Source organism: Syzygium oleosum, unplaced genomic scaffold (genome assembly GCF_021117445.2).
Source record: "Syzygium oleosum isolate NSW1041296 unplaced genomic scaffold, Sole_v2.1 Sole_v2.05, whole genome shotgun sequence".
NCBI classification, from domain to species: domain Eukaryota; kingdom Viridiplantae; phylum Streptophyta; class Magnoliopsida; order Myrtales; family Myrtaceae; genus Syzygium; species Syzygium oleosum.
In genome coordinates this window covers 8625652-8647739 of record NW_026607489.1, presented here as the reverse complement: position 1 = coordinate 8647739, position 22088 = coordinate 8625652, and the positions used below count along the sequence as shown (strand labels likewise).

The 22088-nt window shown below is 40.9% G+C and overlaps 2 pseudogenes; both read right to left on the bottom strand.

Moving 5' to 3' along the window:
* Positions 1 to 7242: 7242 nt before the first annotated feature.
* On the bottom strand, positions 7243 to 10122 carry LOC115681608 (disease resistance protein SUMM2-like; annotated as a pseudogene).
* A 6755-nt stretch (positions 10123 to 16877) lies between these two features.
* Positions 16878 to 22088, bottom strand: LOC115668941 (probable disease resistance protein At1g61300; annotated as a pseudogene).

Sequence of the window (22088 nt, the reverse complement as noted above, 5' to 3'; positions counted from 1 at the left end):
AATTGTTTGTAAGACGCATGGCTTTTTATCCACATTAATTTTTCGAGGGGCGGACTCTTAATTTAATTATATATCAGAACTGGCTTGTGGATGCTCCATCAATGTATTTGCTAACATCTTGTCTACTTATACTAACATGTGGAATAGTGGTAAAATGTTATTAGCGTACGTAATGACATTTTATGATCTCGAGGCACGATCAATTGTCTCTCTCACATTTTACTTGATAGATCTATTCTTTTTTATGCCGACCTACCTTTAAATCTATTTGCCTTTAATATTTATATGGGTCTAGTATGAAACTTCGTCAGCTCAACAATCTGTCCATGCCATTGAATTCTTCGTGACAGTTAGTAGCTCCCCCACATGTGAACAGTTCTTACGCCCTTTGTTCCTGGCGATTACTAGATGCCGACACCATCGATTTGGTTTATTTATTTAATTTGGTCGAGCCCCTTCATTTTAGATCTGGCAAGTGGCAACACCTATGTTCATATATATAAAATAAAATGGGTCGAAATTATCTGATGATGCTGAGAAGGTGGGATATCAATAAAACATGAATAAATGAATAAATAAGCAAATGAACATATGTTAATCAATCGTTAAGAAAGGTAGGTTTCCTTCCGTAGGAGGACCATCTCCGACATGAATAAATGAATAAATAAGCAAATGAACATATGTTAATCAATCGTTAAGAAAGGTTGGTTTCCTTCCGTAGGAGGACCATCTCCGATAAATAAAAAAGTGGCATATGATTAAGAAGACATTATGGAAACGGATTAGCATATACTGAGATCCCATTACAAATGGGGTCCTACTTATCTATTTCCAAAGTGATGGGCCCCCCCTCCTATTTATTTATTTATTTATTTTTTGTGGTTGGTTTGATTGGATCGGTGGCCCGACTGGACAGATATCTCAATTTTTGTGGCTATCCTTGGAAACTTTTTGATGGTCCTGGCTTGCATGTACTTACTGAGTTGGGGAACTGTATAGTTTTCCTTATGTATTTTGCTACTTATTGCAAACGAGGAAGAAAAGAAAACAGTGTAAAGTTGATCACGTTTCAAATCACTACACTTTAAGAGATTTCATGATAGGCCCCTTTATTTTAATTTTGTCTTGGATTCTAATTCTCATGCTGTTCTCTAACCACAGTTTAAGTCGTTTTGACGTACTTTCATTCGAAACATGGTGAATAACATATTCGATTTGGCACTCGTCATCGACAGATAGTAACTGTATGTAAAAATCTTTGCGGCGTTCCAATCTTTTGCCATTAGCTTTAATTGACTGCCTTGTATAGTGAAATAAAGGTTCCTTCATCACAACGGTGGTTGGTCTAGTGGCGTAAGGCTTACTCCCAAATGGTTCGAATCCCACGGTCTCTCCTCGGCCGCAGGCAACCTTGGTTCTTTTGCAGCATTGGTTCGGCCATGATATAAGATAACCCCTGTTCAGATCTAGATCCCACTGGCACGATAATGGGGACTGAGGTAATGGGTTTGCTCACGATGAGCAATAGTTATGTCTTAAATCGAACATTCTGTCGCGGGTATGGAACTCCTGTGATAACAGAGGCGGCTGACTAACGCCGATTTAGCATTTCAGATAAATGCATCACACGTCAATAGTTAGCCCTCTCTCAACAAATCCTTTCAAAATTTCAATGTAATTATAGCTAAAATATAAAAAAAGAACATATTGTCAGCTAATCATTTCAAATATAGTTTTTGTTTGAGATCTATTCTCAAAGTGTTGCCAAATGCATCTTCCAGATCACTTAAAGAGAAAGTACACTAGGGGGGTTGGGGGGGGGGATAAGTCTTGTAAAGTTTTGCACCAGATGGAACCAAGGCACTATTCTAACCTGCCCCTCGGATCCGTCGACATAGCATGTACTCTCCATCAAACTTGAAAGATGGTGTTCACTATTCAATGCCCGAAAAAAAATAAGCTGATATAAAAACCTCGACTTTCTTGTAGATCGGTGCGAATTATGTAGCGGGAAATGTGCATCTGAGATCCGAGAAATATGAACGGAATGCAATCGGGTTTCAAACGGGGCAGTTGATATCGAGGGAGATATCGACTGGACGATGGAGGATTTTCGTTTTCAAACTTTCGCATTCATTGGATACGTTAAAGCACTAGAGACCCGAGGGGAAGACCGGTCCTTCTGCTTTATTGGAGACATAAAAGTGGACGGTGGGCGGGTCCATTGGAATGGCCGCTGGAGTGGGAGCTTTGTGTCGGCAAGAGCATATCCACACACCTTAGTATATTCTATTTCTTTCTTTTTTGAAGTTTCTTAATGAGCAAAGAAGAGGAATCTTAAGCAGTTTTGGTTCACCATTACGAAGATTAAGATTAAGATATGATCGAACATGACAAAATAACAAATGTGGAGATCCGTTGTATCTTATCTCTTGTTTGATGAAATTCTCTACCATAAAATACGATGGATATAACTAACCACATATAAAATAAAACTAGATAAATTTAGATTAGTTACTTAAAAATTATTGGAAAAGAAAACTAAGAGGAAAATGGCGGATGTAGGATCGCTGCAGTCACAGTGGTCATCCCACTCGATATCGAATATCAACGTCGTGGTTGCCTCTCCGCCGTGACCATCGCAATGGTTGCCTATTGATGCCAACCATCATGACATTGTAAGGACATCGGTAGAAAAATGATGCATTCACATAGAGAGATTGTCACGATGAAGTTTAAGTTTGAGCCTATTAATATATTTAGTTGGACCACATTCATCAAAAAGTTTAAAGGCATGTAGGTTGGTCGGAATATTAATTGCTTAACAACATGCTAATTAATCTTCCACGCAGCTTTTCTTTAGCCAACTTATACATGCAACTCAACATACATCATCTCATCTGTCGTCGTGGTGGTTGACCACCCCTACGATCCATAAACATGGAGAGGGGTGAACGGGAAAAGGTGAAATCATAAGCAATCACTATGATGATAGTCGCTCGAAATGTGTGACCTCTGTGATGGGATTGAGTGCGACCATCGTTCGGTATACTAAGGTAAGATAAACGATCCCTATTGCTTGGATAAGTTGTCTAGGATTCTATCCTGACTTATTCAGGCTTATCCCAATCCGAATATGTCTCCAAACTCATCATAGAAATTTTTTATTTTATTTACTCTTTTATCCAAGCTACCATATTTGTTCTTCGGATTTGAACTCCTAACACGAATTGACATGGTTTCACGGGTTTAAAAATAAATGTTGTCAAATCCAAATGGTGTGAATATAAAATACATAATATATTTTTGTGTTCAATATGAATATAAAGTTTTGTAACGATTCAATGTGACATAATCCGAATTTAAGTATAAGTGAACACAAAAATCCAATTCTTGACTACTAGATTAATGTACTTTTTAGTGGTTACTAGTTACACACTATACATGTACTTTATCAAACTTCCCTTAAAACTTATAGCGCGTTTGGTTATAATAATGACTGTTACATAACAGGTCTATTGCAGATTGACTACCTATTGCATGATTTTCTTGTTGTAATAGCTATTACAGCGTGATCATATATTCATTTTGTTTTAATTATCTTTTTAAGCAGGCAAGATTAGCCTTAGGATGTCAATTTGATATCAACTGACATGGGTTTTGATAAGTTTATGAAAGTAGATATTGTCAGCTCCACAAATGACATGATTTCAAAATACATAAGCATGATATTTCGACAAAAGTACAAAGTTTTATGATGACGCTACATTGCATGGCATTGTAAACCTTTCATAGGACGTGTCACTTTAAATGTGGTTTATGCATGGTTGGGGCTCACAAACAGAGCCGTATCCAAGGGTTGCTGGCGAGAGTCTCTTTCGGCCTTGACTACAAGTTATACAGTATACGATTTTTGAGCCTTCCTCTGAACTTATCCTTCTTGGCCCCTTTCAAATGGAAAATTATCAACTGCATCAGGAGTACATACGCCCAGTGCGTGTGATCTACGGATCTTGTGGGCCCATAGGGGACCCACACGATTCAACGGATGATGGGCCAACTGCACCTAGTGCATCCAGTACTTCTTATGGGAGATTTGATATGTAAATCGGTCAACATTGAATTCATGAAGTATAATCCATGATGGTATTTTAGAATGCGTTTGTTTAAGGGAAAGTATTTTCTCGGCGTTAGTTTTCCGAACTTTCACCCGTTTGATATGCCAAAAATGATTAGTTAACCGAAAACACTTTCCGATCAAGGATAATTTTCATGCATAAAATTAGGAAAGTGAATTCTTAAATCTAAAAAGGTAAACGCTTTCTAAAATTTCTCATCTTGAATTTTTTAATATTTTATTTTTGCTTTTCTTTTTCTTCTTCCTCCTCCGCCGGTTGCCAAGCCTCGGCGATGGTCAGCGACCATCTACAGGCATGGGCCGTGAGCCTCACCGGCCTCGGGTGAGCTCGACCTCACCCCAGGTTGGCCGAGTCGGCCCTCGCCAGTGGCTTATCCCGGCCGTCGCCGAGGCTCGGCGACCGGCTGAGGAGGAAGAAAAGAAAAAAAATTATTAAATTTTTTTTTTGCCTGAGATAAAGTCACGAGATTGAAATCATTTTTTAAATGATATCCAAACACTAGAAACATTTTCGATCACATATCACCAAACAAAAAAAAAGTAACAGTTTTCCAAAAAATGATTTCTCGAAAAGTATTTTCCTTTATTATGAAGTTTTATCCCAAATAAACGCACCCTTAGTTCTCAAAAAATGAACATGTGTGTATAAGATTCTTTATCCATATAATCGCGTATTCATAGAAAAACGTTATTGTAAAATCGTACTGAAAATTGACAGGACGATTTTATTTAGATGGGCTTGGTGGGCGCAACTCGACCATCATCAGTTAATAATGGGAAATTTTCAATTAAGGACCTATAGTGGGTCTCTTTTTTCAAAAAAAGACTCCAAGTGGACAATGTTTCAATTAAAATCCCAAAGTGCCCAAGCTAGTCTCAAATAAGGACCCAGCTCGCCTGCCGACGATGTTCGTCGGCCTCAGGCGAGGGTCGCCCTCGCTGGCGTTGGGCGACGACCGCCCTCGCTTGGGCGGGCGAGACTCGCCCTCGCCATATTCGGCTAGGGCGAGGGCGACCCTCGCCCGACACTGGCGAGGCCGAGGGCGGCCCTAGCCAGCCTAGTCGAGGGCGGCTCTTGCCCTCCCGGATCCGGCGAGGGCCGCCCTTGGCCTCGCCAGCCCAAGCGAGGGTTGCCCTCGCCGGCTTCGAGCGAGGGTTGCCTCGCCAGATCCGGCGAGGGCAACCCTCGCCTGGGCTAGTGAGGGTTGTGGCGGGGGTCGCCCTCGGCCTCGCCGGATTTAGGTGAGGGTGGCCCTCGCCTGGGCTGGCGAGGGCGTTCCTCGCCAGATCTGGCGAGGGCAACCCTCGCCCTCGCCCACCCAGGCAAGGGCAGCCGTCGCCCGACGCCGGCGAATGCGGCCCTCGCCTGAGGCCGGCGGACGTCGCCGGCGATGGTCACAAGAGGGAAGAGAGAAAAGAAAAAAGGAAAAAGAAAAAAAAGAATGAAAAAGATAAAATTGCCCCTATTTCGGCATCGGAAAATATCTCACGGTCGCCAGCCGGAGAACATTTGGCTGGCCGACGAGCTGGGTCCTTATTTGAGACTAATTTAGGTACTTTAGGTCCTTAATTGAAATATAATCTATTTAGGGTCCTTTTTTTTAAAAAAAAAATCCACTTTGAGTCCTTAATTGAAATTTTTCCGTTAATAATTTCTCGAGTCAACGTCCAGGATAGATTGGATGCTATATAATTGACAGACAATTCGTTTATGCTCGTCCTTGTACGCGTCAGCAGAAGGCATCCGAACTAGAAATTGACCGTGATCTCTAATTTATTTGTCGCATGGCATCACGATGACCAGGTGTAAAATCTTCAGCGTGGATACGTGATACTGTCTCGACCTTGCATATATAATCTTCGTAAAACATCATCCTGAACCAGATGGGAGGCAGTCGATCGCCCGAATTTTCTTTCAAAGAATAGATTAATAATTGTTGTTGGATGCTAATCCATTGTCCCTCGGCCTCCCTGTACATGGTGTCCTGTCCACGTTACGATAAATTAGGCACACACGCTTTATAGAAAAGGAGTGACGACCTTAAAGAATTGCGAAATAAATTTTACTTATACTTTACTCCTTAAAAAATGGTGTTATGGGCCAAAGTAGAAGCCCGATACCTTTCGTACGGAGAAATCATATTGAGGGAGCCTAAGTTTGAGCCTATTAATATATGTAATTAGACCCACCTTTAATTAAAAGTTTAAGCCAGTAAATTATGGGCCAACTATAATATATTAACTGCTCTATCACCATATTAATTCTACAATGTGAAATTTCTTTAACATAACTTACACGTGCATCCTAACAATTTCCCCCTCAAGTGTGAGCTCTCCCTTAATTTAGGTATATCCTTCTGCATCAAAATGTGAAGTCTGCCACCGGGCCTCACTGCTTGGAAATTACGCCTAACTTCATCCACCAACCACCAGAACATACCATCGGCTCTGATACCAATTTTTTTATGGGCCAAAGCAGAAGCCCGATACCTTTTGATCGGGGAGATCACTTTGAGGGAGTTTAAGTTTGAGTCTGTTAATATATCCAGTTGGACCTACGTTTACTCAAAAACTTAAGTCAGTGAGTTATGGGCTAACTAGAATATATTAATTGCTTTACACCACATTAATTCTCTGATGTGGGATTTCTTTAACACAACTCACACGTGCATCCTAACAAATGGTTTCATCCCATTATCCATTTTCTTTTCTTTTTCCTATTCCCTCCTCATTCTCGACCTTCTCTGTGAGTGCGGTCAAATTGGGCCGTGACATCGAATTGGAGGTCGCCAGCCTCGGGAGACCCCGGCCTGAGTCCGGGGCCACCACTGAAGCGAGTTGCCTTAGCCTCGTTTGCACTGAGGTTGGGGAGGTGAGAGAGAGATGGATGGACGGGGGACGAGGCATGACGGTGGAGCGTAACGATTGCGGCAGCTGGAGGCGCCGCGATACATCGACCATGTCAGGGCGCGGTGGGCTATGGACAAGGTATAGTGGGGGAGACGGGGGTAATCAAGGGGACGGAGTATTAGCGTTTATTTGGGTTTGGGTACATTCTTTTAGAAGTGCCCGCGTTTTTGTCATTTTGAGGTAATTTGACGCGGTGAAATAAACTGCTAAATCTAATGAACATGAATTCCCAAGTGAAACATTCAACAAGAAAGTTTCTCTTTCTAAGACACGCTCACACCAACAAGCCAAGAATAAGTAAGTATTTTAAATTTGGTGGACTATGAGGTGCCACTCGTGAAGTAATGCGTGAATGGCCCGGGCGGCATCGTCGTCCCACTCTAATTTGTCCCACCAGTAACGGGTCACAGCGAGTTCTTTCAAGCTTCCCCGAGCGCTGTTCGAGTCCAGTGGCAACTTTCCAGGACGAGGGCACCCGTATATGTTGAGTCGTTCCAGCAGAGGGAAATGTAGAGTTTGGTCGTAAATGCTCGTTAGGCTTGGAAGATTCGCGATTTGTAGGGTTTCGAGACATGAGAATAGTCCTAAAGCAGCTAATATCTCCTCTGCAAGTCCATCCCCAATGATTTTCTCCATCAAATCGCACCATTGGACTCTCAATTCTCGGAGTTTCGGAGCGTGCGCGAGCCAAGACAAGTCCGAAAGCCCGCACCCTCCGACGCGAACTTCAACGAGACTAGCGAAGCAAGAGCAGTTGGGCGCTCGTCCTATTCCTTGAGTAATCTCCATCTCCCCAAGCATTCAGCATTTATCTAGATAAAGCACCTCTAAATGCAAGAAACCGTCGTTGCCTGTTGGTGAGTAACTTATTGGGATGTGGGTCAAGTCGTGGCAATTGGCGATTCCCGCTTGCCTAATGTGTCTTTGCAAATTCGGGGATTGCAATATTTTCAGGGCAGATGAAGACTTGAACACTTCAATAGATAAGTCGGTGAGATGTTGCTTGCGTTCTAGTTCCTCTACGATCTCTTCTTCCTTCACTTGACTCGTTTGCACAAACTGGAAACTCCATTTGCTGAACACATTTAATGGCAAGCTTGCGAATTCCCCTGTCGGAATTAGGAAGGGGCTAGCTATATCGTTTAGTAGCAACGACTGTAAACGACTCAGGTTCTTGATTTCCCTGGGCAACCTGCAGATACGAGTGGCCGACAGGTTCAAATTCCATAGATTAATCAAATTGCAAATCCCTTCGAGGAGTGATTGAATATGTTTATTGTCGGACAAGTTCAAGACTGTCAGATGAGCTGTCATCAAGTCGAAAAATCCTCTTGGCACAACTGTCACTTATGTTTCCCTTACAAACAAAGTTTCGAGCTGGGAACACACGGATGGTGTTCAGTCAATATTCAAAATCCATCTTCCCCAGAGAGATACTTTCTCCGCTTCCCGCCATTTGGAGATCATCTCCGCGGACATGTCTTCGTCTTTCTCTATCACTAGCAACTTGTTCTCCCTTTGCCTGCGGCCACGAGCGATCCAGGTCGCCATGTCGCGGATGATGTCTTGCATCTTTACATACTGTTGCTCATCATCACCACGCCCACTTTCCAATAGACAAGCCCTCTTTAAATCCCCCAAGACAGACTCTCCCTCGTCCTGCATACGATGTACAACATTGGTGTCTCCTAGCAAGCCTTCTCCAATTCAGAGTTCAATAAGCTCGCCCATTATTATGGGGTAATCCTCAGGGAAGAGACAACAGTAAAGAAAGCAAGCCTAGAGGGTAAAGTTATATAAGTTATTATAACTGAACTCTAGTATGTGGTGCACTTGCTCCACCATACATAATAGCTTGTACAGATTGTTCCTCAATGTTGTTAGGTCATGCCTCCACTTACGGGGATTGTCTTTTCTGGCCATGGCTCGCCCGACAGTAATAAGGGTTAGTGGCAACCCTTTGCACTCTTTGGCAATGTCCTTTGTGAGGTCACGAATTTCTTGATGACAATTTACAAACGATTTGCCGACGTTCTTCTCGAATAATTTCAGAGTTTCTTCAAGCGTCAAGCACTGTACTTCCAAGGTTTTATGGGCTCCCATTTGGTCGCATACATTCTTCAACCGAGTTGTGAACACTACTTTGGATCCGTTCTCTAGACCAAGATGAGGAACTCCGATTTTTGAAAGGTCCAGCCTCCACCGTCATCATCAATCAACAACACAAACTTCGTCGTGGTCAAAACACGGCATAGATGATGGACCCTCTCATCCTGGGACCATCGATCCCAGCTCTCATCTTGAATGTGCAGCCTTTTCCTTATGGTGTCTCGAATGCTTTCTTCGTTCACTTGCTTGGACACCACCACCCAAATAACAACCTTGAATCCATGATTTGCACGGGAAAGCTTCTCGTTGATCCCTTTCATGAGGGTGTTTCCCACACCGCCCGTTCTATACAATCCAATCACTCCTACTTGTTTTTCGTCCACGAGCCATTTCCACACTTTATCAAACTTGGAAATGTCAAGCCCCACGGTCTCGTCCATAGGCATCTCGAGCACTGGAGGAGGAGGAGGCGGTGATGTGAAATCGCTGAATTCTCCTTTCTTCTGTTGGAGCTCTCTTGCTTCATTGAGCATTTGATCGACTCTTTTCCCCAAGTTATAGCTCGACCAGCAGTTCAGTGGAAGGCAATGACCGAGACATTTGATTCGGTCACGTTCCCCAGCTTCTTGAAGAACTTGATTTACTCCAACTTCAAATTCTTGCACCTTGCCTAACCAGTTCGCCACTTGTTTCGTGCGCTGCGCACCTCCTCCTTTTTCTTCACTTTCCACTTTGCCTTCAGGTCGTCAGTTTCGTTCCGCAACAAGGCGACATTATTATTCAGATTACAGATGTATCCCAAAGGTTGGCTGGCCAAACCCCACATCTCTTTGACGAGTTCCAAAAAAGGACTCGCGAAATCCATATATTCTTTCAGAGATAAGAGATGGAAAAATGGACTGTCTAGATGGTTGGAAGGCAGGCGAATGGTCGGAGTTCCATAATAGAGAGGCATCTCTTAAAGACTCAATCACATAGAGGTTGGCCCCGCAACAGTAAAATATCTGTCTATGCCATTTAACTCTCAGGGGCAGTGAGCAGGTCCCCCCGCATGTGAATGGTTTTATGGCCTTTCTTCTTAAGATTATTAGCTGCCGGCACCATTCTTTTTATTTATTTATATATCTTGGTCGAACCCCTTCATTTTAAATCTGACAACACCTACATGCATATATAAAATCGATGGATTGAAATTATCTGGTGGTGCTCAGAAGGAGGGACGTTAATAAACACACATATAATATATGTATGTCTTTGTAACGTTTAAATCTTTTGCTATCAACACATGCTACCTATATGTAAAAGTGTTTGCGACGTTTAAATCTTTTGCTAATAACTTTTGACTCACTACCTTGTATAGTTAAATAAAGGTTCCTCCACCACCATGGTAGTTGGTCTAGAGATATAGTGCTTACTCTCAAGTGATTTGAGATCCTCTGATTATATGTTCGAATCCCCAAATCGCTCATCGGCCTTAAGATACCTCGGTTTTTCTGGAGAATTGATTCGGTCATGCCTCGATATAAGATTATCTCTGACTCTACTATCACTAGTATAATGGTGGGACGGCGATGACGTGCTTGCTCAAAATGAGCAATAGTTTTGATTCAAACCGAACATTTTGTCGTAGGCATGGAAGTCCTATGATAATGTCTAGGGGGGTCGCTTACACTGGTTATTCCTTTCCACCCTTTTCATTTAAATAATTTGTAACATATTTCCCGATTCTAGAAATTACAATAATCCACGATATTAAAAATAGTGATTTTTTCAAGTAGTGAAAGGGCTATTAATAGCGAGTGTCAATCTTTTTTCTGGGCCCATCGAGTGTCAACCTCAACTCTTCAATAATTGGTGACCTAATGTAAAAGTCTCATCAGTTATTTTACTAAGAGGTTGCTGATATTAATTGTATAAATTGGTACATGCAGGTGTCACCTATCAACTGGAAAGGGAGGACTTCGTTTTCAAACATGGCATTCATTGGATCGATTAAAAGCCCAACGACTAAAGGCGAAGGACGGTCCTTTGCTTTCATGGAGACATAAAAGGTGGAGAGTGGGTGGGTCCATTTTAATGGGCCGTTGGAGTTTGAGCTTTGTGTTGGCAAGAGCATAGTCATCCGCCTTAGCAAAATTCTCTCTCTTTTTTTGTTTGAGTTACTTGAAAAAGAAAACTAAGAGGGAAATGGCGGATCTAGGATTGCCGTAGTCGCGGTGGTTAACCCACTCGATATCAAATACCACCATTGTGGTTGCCCATCCGCTGTGGCCATCGTCATGGTTGCCTATCAATGCCAACCATCATGACATTGTTAGAACACACGGTGGAAGAGTGATATATTCACCGAGAGAGATCGTCACGATGGAGTTTAAAGTTCGAGCCTATCAATATATCCAGTTGGACTGCATTTACTCAAAATTTTAAAATCAATAAGTTATGAGCCAATCGCAGTATATTAACTGCTCCATAACATGCTAAATTAATCTCTTACAAGGCACTTCTTTAACCAACTTATATATGCACCTCAACAGACATTGTCTTTCTGACCAAAAAAGAAGAAGAAAAAAAAAATTGTCTCAACTGTTGTGGTGGTGGTTGACCACCCCTACAATCCAAAAACATGGAGAAGGGTGAGGGGAAAGGGTGAAATCATAGGCAATCACTAAGACGATGGTCACCTGAAATGTGCGACCTTTGCGATAGGGCCGAGTGCGATCATCGTGCGGTGGTTGCCCGTGACTTCAACAGTGCCATCATTGTTGAATCTCATCATATTTTTGCGCACCAAGGATAAATTAGATTGAAAAGATATAAATTAAAAATACCGAGAAAAGGTAGAAAAAAAATACCTAACTTACTATAACAGCATGTGGTGGTTGTGGTAGTCCATGGGAGGAAATGGGCATTCGTTTCTGGACGGTGAAGTAAGACTAAGCTCATGAGCTTCAGTTTAGGATAGACCTACTACCAAACTAAGATGGGGGAGGCTAGCAACCACCACTATGGTAGTCGCCCGAGGAGTGCAACCACCACGACCACGAATGGTCACTTGTCATGGTGGTGGTCGCGGGTCTCTAATCATCTAATATATGATCTATTTGATGATCTAGTGAATTTTATGGATCTCAAGTGGGATCTATACGATTAAATAGTTAATGAGTCAACTGCATTGCAATGGGTGCATCCAATACTTCTCTTTCCGGATTTAGGATTCTAAAATTGTCACTCTTTACCTAAGATTTATGTTTGTTGTTGTGTTGAGTAATTGGAGATGCTTTTTAATTTACAACTCTAGTTTTCATCAGTTATCAAGTATTGCAGGCGCCCCCATCCACTTCAATATCTGTTCAATTATTCCACCCGATTACTAAATGTAAATGATTTCATATTTGGACCATCCCACGTGTGCTTGGACTCGTGCCGTTCTTGATTTATAAGGTTAGTTGGTTAGTAATGATTTCAGAATTTACTTAATCAAAGTGAATTTTCTCATCATAAAAAGAAAGATAAAAGATAACGGTGTAATTTAACAAAACTAAACGATTACCCACATGTAGCACGTGTTGTCATACGAAAATATTAAAATGGAGCATGATCTAGCATAAATTCAGCATTATATTAACATACCATTAATTGTAAAAGGTACATAAAAAAACTGAATTATCAAAACACAATGTGTGAGATTTTGCCTAATAGTAAGCATGGAAATATTTCGTTAGAAAAGAAAATAGGGGCTTGGAAAGATTTGAACTTGGGATCTTCTTCTTTGTTACTATGTGAGATTTTGTGGTATCACAAACAACCATTCTAAAAGCTTAAGTTGTTATATGAAAGGGTTGTTTAACATTTAAATATTCTATCACAAAGCAACCAAATAGAAGCTTTTGTCTACTGACTAATATGGAAAAACCTTAAATTATGTTATTATGGTAAATTAAAAGGTATTTCTTAATTACAAATGAGTTATAATTAAATTGCAAAATAACGAAGAAAGAGGAGAAGGATCCGGGCAATAAATTAGTGCACACATCTTTTGCTATTTTTGTGGCGAAAGCACCAAAACTTTTTTCTTGCAATGAGACGAGTTGAACTTGAACAATCTAAAATACTAGGTGGCTCATTTAGAGATAACCCTGAGAAAACTTTGTTGTATTAAATTATATAAATAAGGTAGTAATATACACGCTCACTAAGAATTTCAAAGCTGCTACTCTATCTGGGAAGTAATGCTAAGTGAGGGTTACTATTTATTTTATAATACATTTAAAAAAAATAGTAAATGGACTTTGTCTCCACCATGTCATTATTACACGGTTATTTCTAATCTTATTAATTTGTCTCATATGAGATATGGTCTGTTTTTTATACGAAAATCGGCTAACATTGGATTCATGAAGTGTAATCCTGTGATGGTAAGTTCTTTTTCTTTTTTTGGTCAGAATCCTGTGATAGTAGTTTAGTTGTTAAGAAATGTACATGCGTATATTAATTATGCACACGAACGATATAAGATTCTTTATGCAAATAGTTGCATATATGTACCACCCATTTGGATTTTGACCCGTAGTTTGAGCAACATCGATCAAGGGGTGAACTTAAAATGAATCTTTTATATATGTGTTCCAATCATGGTAAAATCTTGTTTTGTGAAATTAAATTGTTGAAATTTCAATTCAGGTCAAAAACACGCCTCACTCACCAAACTAATTACATTTGACCCCGATTTTTTTTGTGAACTAGAGACTCGTACGTGACCGATCATGGAAGCGGAAGGTACTACTGTCGAATAAATTGATCCTTTTAATCAATTAAACCTCTCATGTGTACACAAGCATTATTATAAAATTGTACTGAAAACAGACAGGACAATTTTATTTGAATCGGCTTAGTGGGCGCACTTGACCTTCATCAGTCGATAATTTCTCATGTGGCTTTATTATTCTGGACAAATTGGACCATTTATTTTTTGCTTGTACGCGTTAGTAGAAGACATGTGAACTAGAGATTGGCCATGATCTCTAATTTAGTTATTGCAAGGTATAACGCATCCAAGTGTAATATCTTCATCTTGGATACGTGGCACTGTATCGTCCATAGATTTAATATGTATAGAGTTAACAAAATCATCAGTGAATCAGTTTGAAGTAGTTGATTCAACGATGTCTTCTTCAAAAGAATAGATTGACGATGCCTGTTGGTTGCTCATCTATTGTCCGGTTGTCCCTCATCCGACCTGCATTTGCTGCCCCGTCCACAAATTTATAAATTTAGGCCCACACGCTTTACACGCAAAGGGTTGAGATCCTCCAAAAATTACGAAATCGATTTATATTTTTAAGTATACCTAACAAAAAATTGACATATCATAATTTTTCTTCTTTTCTTTCACTCTTTTCATTTTCAACCTTCTCTATGCATATCTATGGCGTTACAGCGGTGCGTGACATCAAAATTGAGGTCGGTTGCCCTAGGGAACGCTGGCCCAAGCAAGCTGCCCCGGCCTTGTTTGCATCGGGGCCGAGGGGTGAGGGAGATGGATGGACGGGTGACGGGGCATGGCGGTGGAGTGCGAGGGGTAAGGCAACTAGAGGGGCTGCGAGACATCGACCAGGTCAGGGCGCGGCAGCTGATGCATGGGGTAGTGGGAAGGTGGGAGGGGATCGACGGGAGGGGGTATCAGAGTTTTTGGAGTTTCCGTATGATCTTCAAAGAGAAAAAACGAGAGCAAGGGGTTCTTGTCATTCGGGGTGACTTCACGCTGTAAACTTACATGCTAAGTTCAAGGATGTCAATTCCCAAGTAAAAGCAATCGTAAAAAACTCAAAGACCCTCTTGGTCGTATGCCCCACGCAAAGCCCTTGCCGCCATCGTCTCCACGGCACCGCCACAACTGGCCTCGATAATGATGTCTCTCTCTCTAAGCTACATCCTCTCGATATTGACAAGCTAGTCAGTGAAGGCGAAATGCCCCTGAATCTGAAATCGCGATCGAGGGGAAGGGAGAGGGGGAGGGGCTGAGGAGGTCGGTGTTCGGGATTTGGTCATAATTTCATTGGGCATTGTGAAAACTAAAGTGAAAACATGTGACAATGTGGTGAACGCGGCGACTTATAAACCTCTATATGAAATAGATGATCGAGAATCATTTTATTCCGAAAATGATTCCATAAGATTTGGAAGCCGTTCTCTTCCAAGTGTCAAGCTTGATATAATGCGATTACAAGGCGAAATTTGCAAATTAATGAAAGGCAGAAATAGCTACTAAACCTTTAATTAGCAATTCGCATTCTTCGAGATTGCTCCCGTAGAGTTATTTTCATTTACTTTCTCACGATCCCGAGTTATCAAATAGTTTAGGGTTAATATCACGAGAAGTCCCAAATTAGTACACTTGTGATAAATTTACCTTATACTAATTTTTGGGTCACAAAAAATCCCAAATTGTTACACTTGTGACATATTTACCCTCCGTTAACTTTTGTCAAATTTTACCATATAATTATTGAGCTAAATGACACGTGGCAATAACTCAATTGACATGACAAATCCACGTGGAAATTTATATCAATTTAGGGTAAATTTGTCACATGTATACTAATTTTAGGGTTTTTGGTGACTCAAAAAATAATTTAGGATAAATTTATTATAGGTGTACCAGTTTGGGACTTTTGGTGACCCAAAAATTAGTTTAAGATAAATTTATTACGGGTGTATCAGTTTGGGGCTTTTCGCGGTATTGACCCAATAATTTAATGAAATCAAGTTGATTAAACCTGTTTTCTTGAACACATGTCATGCGTGCTTGAAAAATAGTCTCCTTGAAGAAAATAGGAAGGATGATCTAATCTTCTTGTCGGTAAAATAAGCAAATCGAAGTCAGGTTCAATTTATCTTCTTATGTTAGTAAGGTTTGGATTTTTGAGTGGAAATTGTTTAAATTGATTCCCTTAAATTGAATTATATGAATTGAGAAATGATAAGACTCATGTTTTGCAGGGATGATAAAGTAACAACCATTTCTCACAAGTAAATGCGAAAAGACGGGTAGATATTCTCTACCTTGCACGGTCCAATTGACGTCTCAATCAATTTTCAACTGTTAATACTTGTAAATTTAGCACGTACCAATGATTGAAATAGATGGAGAAACTCACGAGAAACACCGGAGTAAAGAATGCTCGGCCCAAAAAAGACATGAAAGTTATTTGTTTGGCCATAGTAACCTCACGTTGCCGGCAGAACTTTGATTTGGGTTTTCAAGGAACAGACGTGCATGGGGTGGGAAGTGAAGGAAGGAAGAATTTAGAGGAATTCCATATCTAGAGTAGTTAATAGGCACACAACAAAAAAATATACAGACGAAAATGCCTCTATATCTAATATTTTATGTGGAGATCATGTAACAACTTGGCCTGGCTCATCTGGGCCAAACCCCTAAAGTAATAGTTTAAATAATCATGCAATATGGTGATCATTTAAATGTGCGTTTATCTATAAATCATTCAGCATGGCATCTCTCATCCGACATGGGGCTTTAGGATGCTACAGGCTTCTCAACTTAAAGAATCAACGTCCTTGTTAGTTTTTTTTTTTTTTGTAATTTTGCCCCGCCAATTTTTCTAGAGAAGTACAAACTGATGCTATTTGCTGCAGTATTCTTCATTGTACCCCCCACATTTAGGAATCCCAGCAGAGAATATATAACTGGACAAATGCAAAAACAATATTACACTCACCAACCTCACTCACTCGGCCCACTAGGTCCGAATCCGATCGTGGTCTTGTAAAAGAACAACCCATGTTTCATTTTGCGTACTGCCTCTCCAAATGTCATGTCTTCTATGAGACTCTCATCGTCCCACTGGAAAGTGACTCGGGCAGCGAGGTCCAACTCAAACTTGGCCCACCAGTCTTTGTCCTCGTGGACTGTGAACTTGAAGCTTCCCCTAGCTATGTTCGTGTCCAACGGCAATTTTCTGAGACCAGGGCAGTCCAATACGCGGAAGCTTACCCCTTGAGGGAAAAATAGGGTCTTGTCACAAATGCTTGTTAGGTTTGGAAGATAGCTAATATCTAGGGATTCGAGAAATGAGAATAGTCTTGAAGCAGCAACTTCCTTCCTTGCAATTCCATCCCCAATGATTTTCTCCATTCAATCGCAGTTTGAGACATACAGTTTCCTGAGTTTCAGAGCATGCACGAGCTAGGACAAATCCAAAAGCCCGCATTTACTGACCTACACTTCAACAAGAATGGGAAAGCAAGAGTAGTTAGGTGCTTGTTGTTGACACCTAAATTTTAGTGTATCATTTAGTCGTAATTTGTATAGAAAATTAGGGATTAAATTTTAACCCCTAAATAAAAATATCTAGGTTGCATAACATATAGTTTAAATTCATTTTAGATTAATTGCATTTTGCATCGGACCGGCGGTGACGAACGAGCTTAAATTTCATCGAATGGGACTCGGCTCGCTTGGAATGCAAGGGCCGGAATTACAAGTCAAACGGCCAGTTGTTTTAATTTGAGTTTAATTCAGCCCATTATGCTTAATTAAATAAAAGCCTCAAGTTAAATCATCCCATTTAAATTAAATTAAACCTAAGCCCAAGCCTAAGCCCATTAGGACTATAGAGCCCATCTAATTGACCTAGGTTAGCATTATATAAACATGTTTAGGTCAGATTTTTAGGAGGGGAGAGAATTTTCGGTTCAGAAATTCGGAGAAGTCGGAGGCTTCGTTCAAGAGGAGGTCTCCACGTTCTGGATGAAGGAGACGGCCAAAAGAGCTCTCCTTCTCTGTAATGTTCATCACGTACAGAAAGAAGAGAGTTTGACTTTGAAAAGAGAGGGGCTGTCTTGCTTCTTGCGAGACTTCACGTGCAAAACAGGGATTGCACCAGAGAAAAAGAATAGGAAAGGACCTCCCACTGCACGTTCTGAAAAGTCAGAGTTCTTCGAAGACCTCCCTGGTCATCATCTCGTCTCTGCACTCTCGGTGATCTGCTGCTCCTTGACTTCCCTGCATCAGCCGCGTCAGCAACGTCCGGATTTCTTTCCAAGACGGTCTTTACACCTTTGCCGAACGGAAGCGCTCTTGCCTGCACCATCGAGTCATCGACGTCACAACACTTTGCTGCAGAGTCACCGAATATACAGCAGTGACTGGCGAGTTCCTCGAGCACCTCGGCGAGACCCATCCATCTGTTTATCTTCTGCAGGTTTCTCGGTGAACTCCAGGAGGTTACCAGCTCATACCGACGTCTCCAACAGTGACAATTTATTTTTAAATATTCAAAATTAGGAAAACTTCCTAATTTAGAACGTATCTGGGCGACTATCCGACCTTATCCCTGGGTTCGATATGCGCGATACGGAAAATTATTATCCTATCCATAACCACTTGGATGCGATAATGATTTTTATCCGCTTCCAAATTTGAATAATCGGCTTCCGTCGATATCTATAACCCTATAGATATGACCGATAGTTTGATTTTTGTGCCTAATCCGAGTTTGAAAAAATATAACGGATCGCGTGGACGTTTTGAATGTGTTGCTATCCTTGTTTATTTAATTGCTTTCATTTTCAAATAAACAGAAAATTCAAAAAATATTAATTAGATTTGAATTAGAGTTTTCACATGTCTAGGAATCCTAAATATATCTAGAAGATAGAGTAGTTGTTTAATTTAAATTAGGACTTGAGATGATCTATTTCCTAGTTTAAATTAAGTAATATTCTAATCTTAATAGATTATTCAGTTATTTTATTATTTCGAATTTCCATGAAAATCCCAAGAAAAGAAGAATGAATTGTTTTAGGATAGATTAAGATAGATTGTATTCTTAATTTAAGTAATTCATTATTTCGAATTTTAACAAAAATCCTAAAAGAAATCATGCTAGGGTAGATTAAGTCATCATAGTTTGCATGTTAATTTAGGCATTTTTATTATTCCGAATTTAAATTGAGAAAATACCAAAAATAATCATTCATCCCGTCGTTAGAAATAGGTCACGCCGTCGCACGACATATAGTTTGCATGCTAGGTTGCATTAATCGCATGTCATTTTCGCATGTCATTGCATATAGGCTAGATTTCATTTAAATAAGTGAAAATCCAAAAAAGAAATTGAGTGAATTGCTTGTTAATTAGAAATCATATTAGGGTGTCAATGTGATTTTCTAGCTAACAATACTGATGCTTACGTTGCTTCCAGGTAAGTAATTCTTCCAAACTTGCAATTTATTTAATTCTTTCGGGTGTTAAATTGGTGGTTTGCGCACTCGCATGAACACCTCACATGTTTAGTAACTAAGTTGAAATGGATCCAAACTGCCCGCCAAAACATTTTGAAAAGAAAAGGTACCGAAAGGGCGTTAGACCGAGATCTAGCGTAATCAAGTCCCCTGCTTAGAATCTGTTCGTAGGAATAAAACATATCTCCCTATGTTTTATTTAGGTTTCTAATCAACCTACCATAAATTGATTAGTGGCGGCTCCAAGCATGAAAACATTTGCATGATAAAGATTCAAACCCTAAGTTGCGAATGGTGGTAGGGCTTGGGAGGGCGAGTTAGGCTTAGTCTTAACAATCCATTAGCTCGAGAGAAATTTTAGGTCGCGGCACTTGTCCTATTCCTTGAGTAATCTCCATCTCCCTGAGCATGGCGCAGTTCTGCAGATGAAGCACTTCTAAATGTGGCAAGTGACTTACTACGATGCGGGTCAAGTCATTTGGGTTATCGAAGATCGACACTCTCCTTATGCTTCTCTGTAAATTCGGGGATGAATATTTTCAGGGCAGATGAAGACTTGAACGCATTGATAGATAAGTCGGTGAGATGTTGCATGCACCCTAGTTCCTCTAGCATCTCTTCTTCGTACACTTGACCCGATCCCATAACCCAATGGCTAAACACATTCAACAGTAAGCTTGTGATTATCCTTGTCAGAATTAGGATGTCTTGTGTTATATTGTCTAGTAGCAACCATCGTAAACAAGTCAAGTTCTTGATTTCCTTGGGCAACTCATTGATACAAGTGGCCGACAGGTTCAAGTATTCTAGACTAATCAGATTGCAATTCCCTTTTGGGAATAACATAATATTTTTATTGCCGGACAGGTCTAGGACCGTCAAACGAGCTGCCATCGAGTCAAAAAATCCACTTGGCATGATCGTCACTTTCGTTTCCCTTACAAACAAAGTTTTGAGGTGGGAACACTGGAGTGGTGTCCTGTTGATATTTCGAATCCATTCTCCCCATTGAGATACTTTCTCTGCTTCCCCCCATTTGGAGATCATCTCCTCGGACATGTTTTCTTCTCTCTCTATCACTAGCAACTTGCTCTCCCTTTGCCCACGATCATGAGCAATCCAGGTTGCCATGTCGTGGATGACGTCGTGCATCTTCACATACTTTGCATCTTCATCAAGCCCACTTTCCAATAGAGAAGCCATCTTCAAACTCCCCAAGACGTACTCTCCCTCATCCCGCATATTGTACACATCATAAGTGTCTCCTAGCAAGCCTTCTCCAATCCAAAGTTCAATAAGCTCGTCTATTCTTATGGGGTAATTCTCAGGGAAGAGACAACAATAAATGAAGCAAGCATGAGGGTAGAGTCATTTAAGCTATTATAACTAAACTCTAGTATGTGGTACACTTTCTCCACCATACCTGACAGCTTGTGTAGATTGTTCTTAAGCGTTGTTAGTGCATGCCTCCACTCACGGGATTGTCTCTTCTGGCCATGGCTTGCCCGATGGTAATAAGGGCCAGTGGCAACCCTTTGCACTCTTCGGCAATGTCCTTTGCAAGGTCTTGAATTTCTCGACGAGAATCTACAAGTGATTTGCCAACATTTTGCTCGAATAATTTCAGAGCTTCTTCGGGCGTCAAGCACTGTACTTCCAAGGTTTTGTCGGCTCCCATTTGGTCGCATACATGCTTCAACCGAGTGGTGAACACTACTTTGGATCCATTCTTGAGATTAGAATGAGGAACTCCGATATTCGAAAGGTCTAGCCTTTGCCATACATCATCAATCAACAACACAAACTTCTTCCTGGTCAAAACATGGCACAAATGATGGACCCTTTCATCCTGGGACCATCGATGCCAGCTCTTATCTTGAATGTGCAACCTTTTTCTTATGGCGTCTTGAATGCGATCTTCATTCACTTGCCGAGACACCACCATCCAAACAACAACCTCAAATCCATGATCTGCGTGCGAAAGCACCTTGTTAATCCTTTTCATGAGGGTGGTCTTTCCCACACCGCTTGTTCCGTACAATCCAATCACTCCTACTTGTTTTTCATCCACTAGCCATTGCCACACTTTACGAAGGGAAATGTCCAGCCCCACGGTCTTGTCCATAGGCATCTCGAGCACTCGAGGAGGAGGCAATGGCAACGTCACAACATCGAATTCTCCTTCCTTAGGTTCAAGTTCTCTCGCCTAATTGAGCATTTGATCAACTCTTTTTCCCAATTTATAGCTCGACCAGCAGTTCGATGGAAGACAACAACAGAGACAATTGATTTGGCGACGTCCCTCAGCTTCTTGAAGAACTTGATCTACTCCGCCCACAAATTCTTGCACCCTGTCTAACCGGTTTTGCACCTGTCTCGTGGGCTGCACAGCTCCTTCTTCTTCACGTTTCACCCTTGCCTTCACATCTTCGCTCTTTGCCTTCAGGTCTTCAGTTTCGTTCCGCAATAAGACGACATTATCTTTTAGATTATGAATGTAGCCCAAAGGTTTACTAGCCAAGCCCCATAAACCTTTGACGAGTTCTACAAGAGAACTTACGAAATTCATACATTCTTTTCGAGATAACAGATCGAAAAATTGACTATTTATTGGAAAGCGGGCGAATCGGTGGACTTCGATAATAGAGAGCATCTTGTAAGAGAT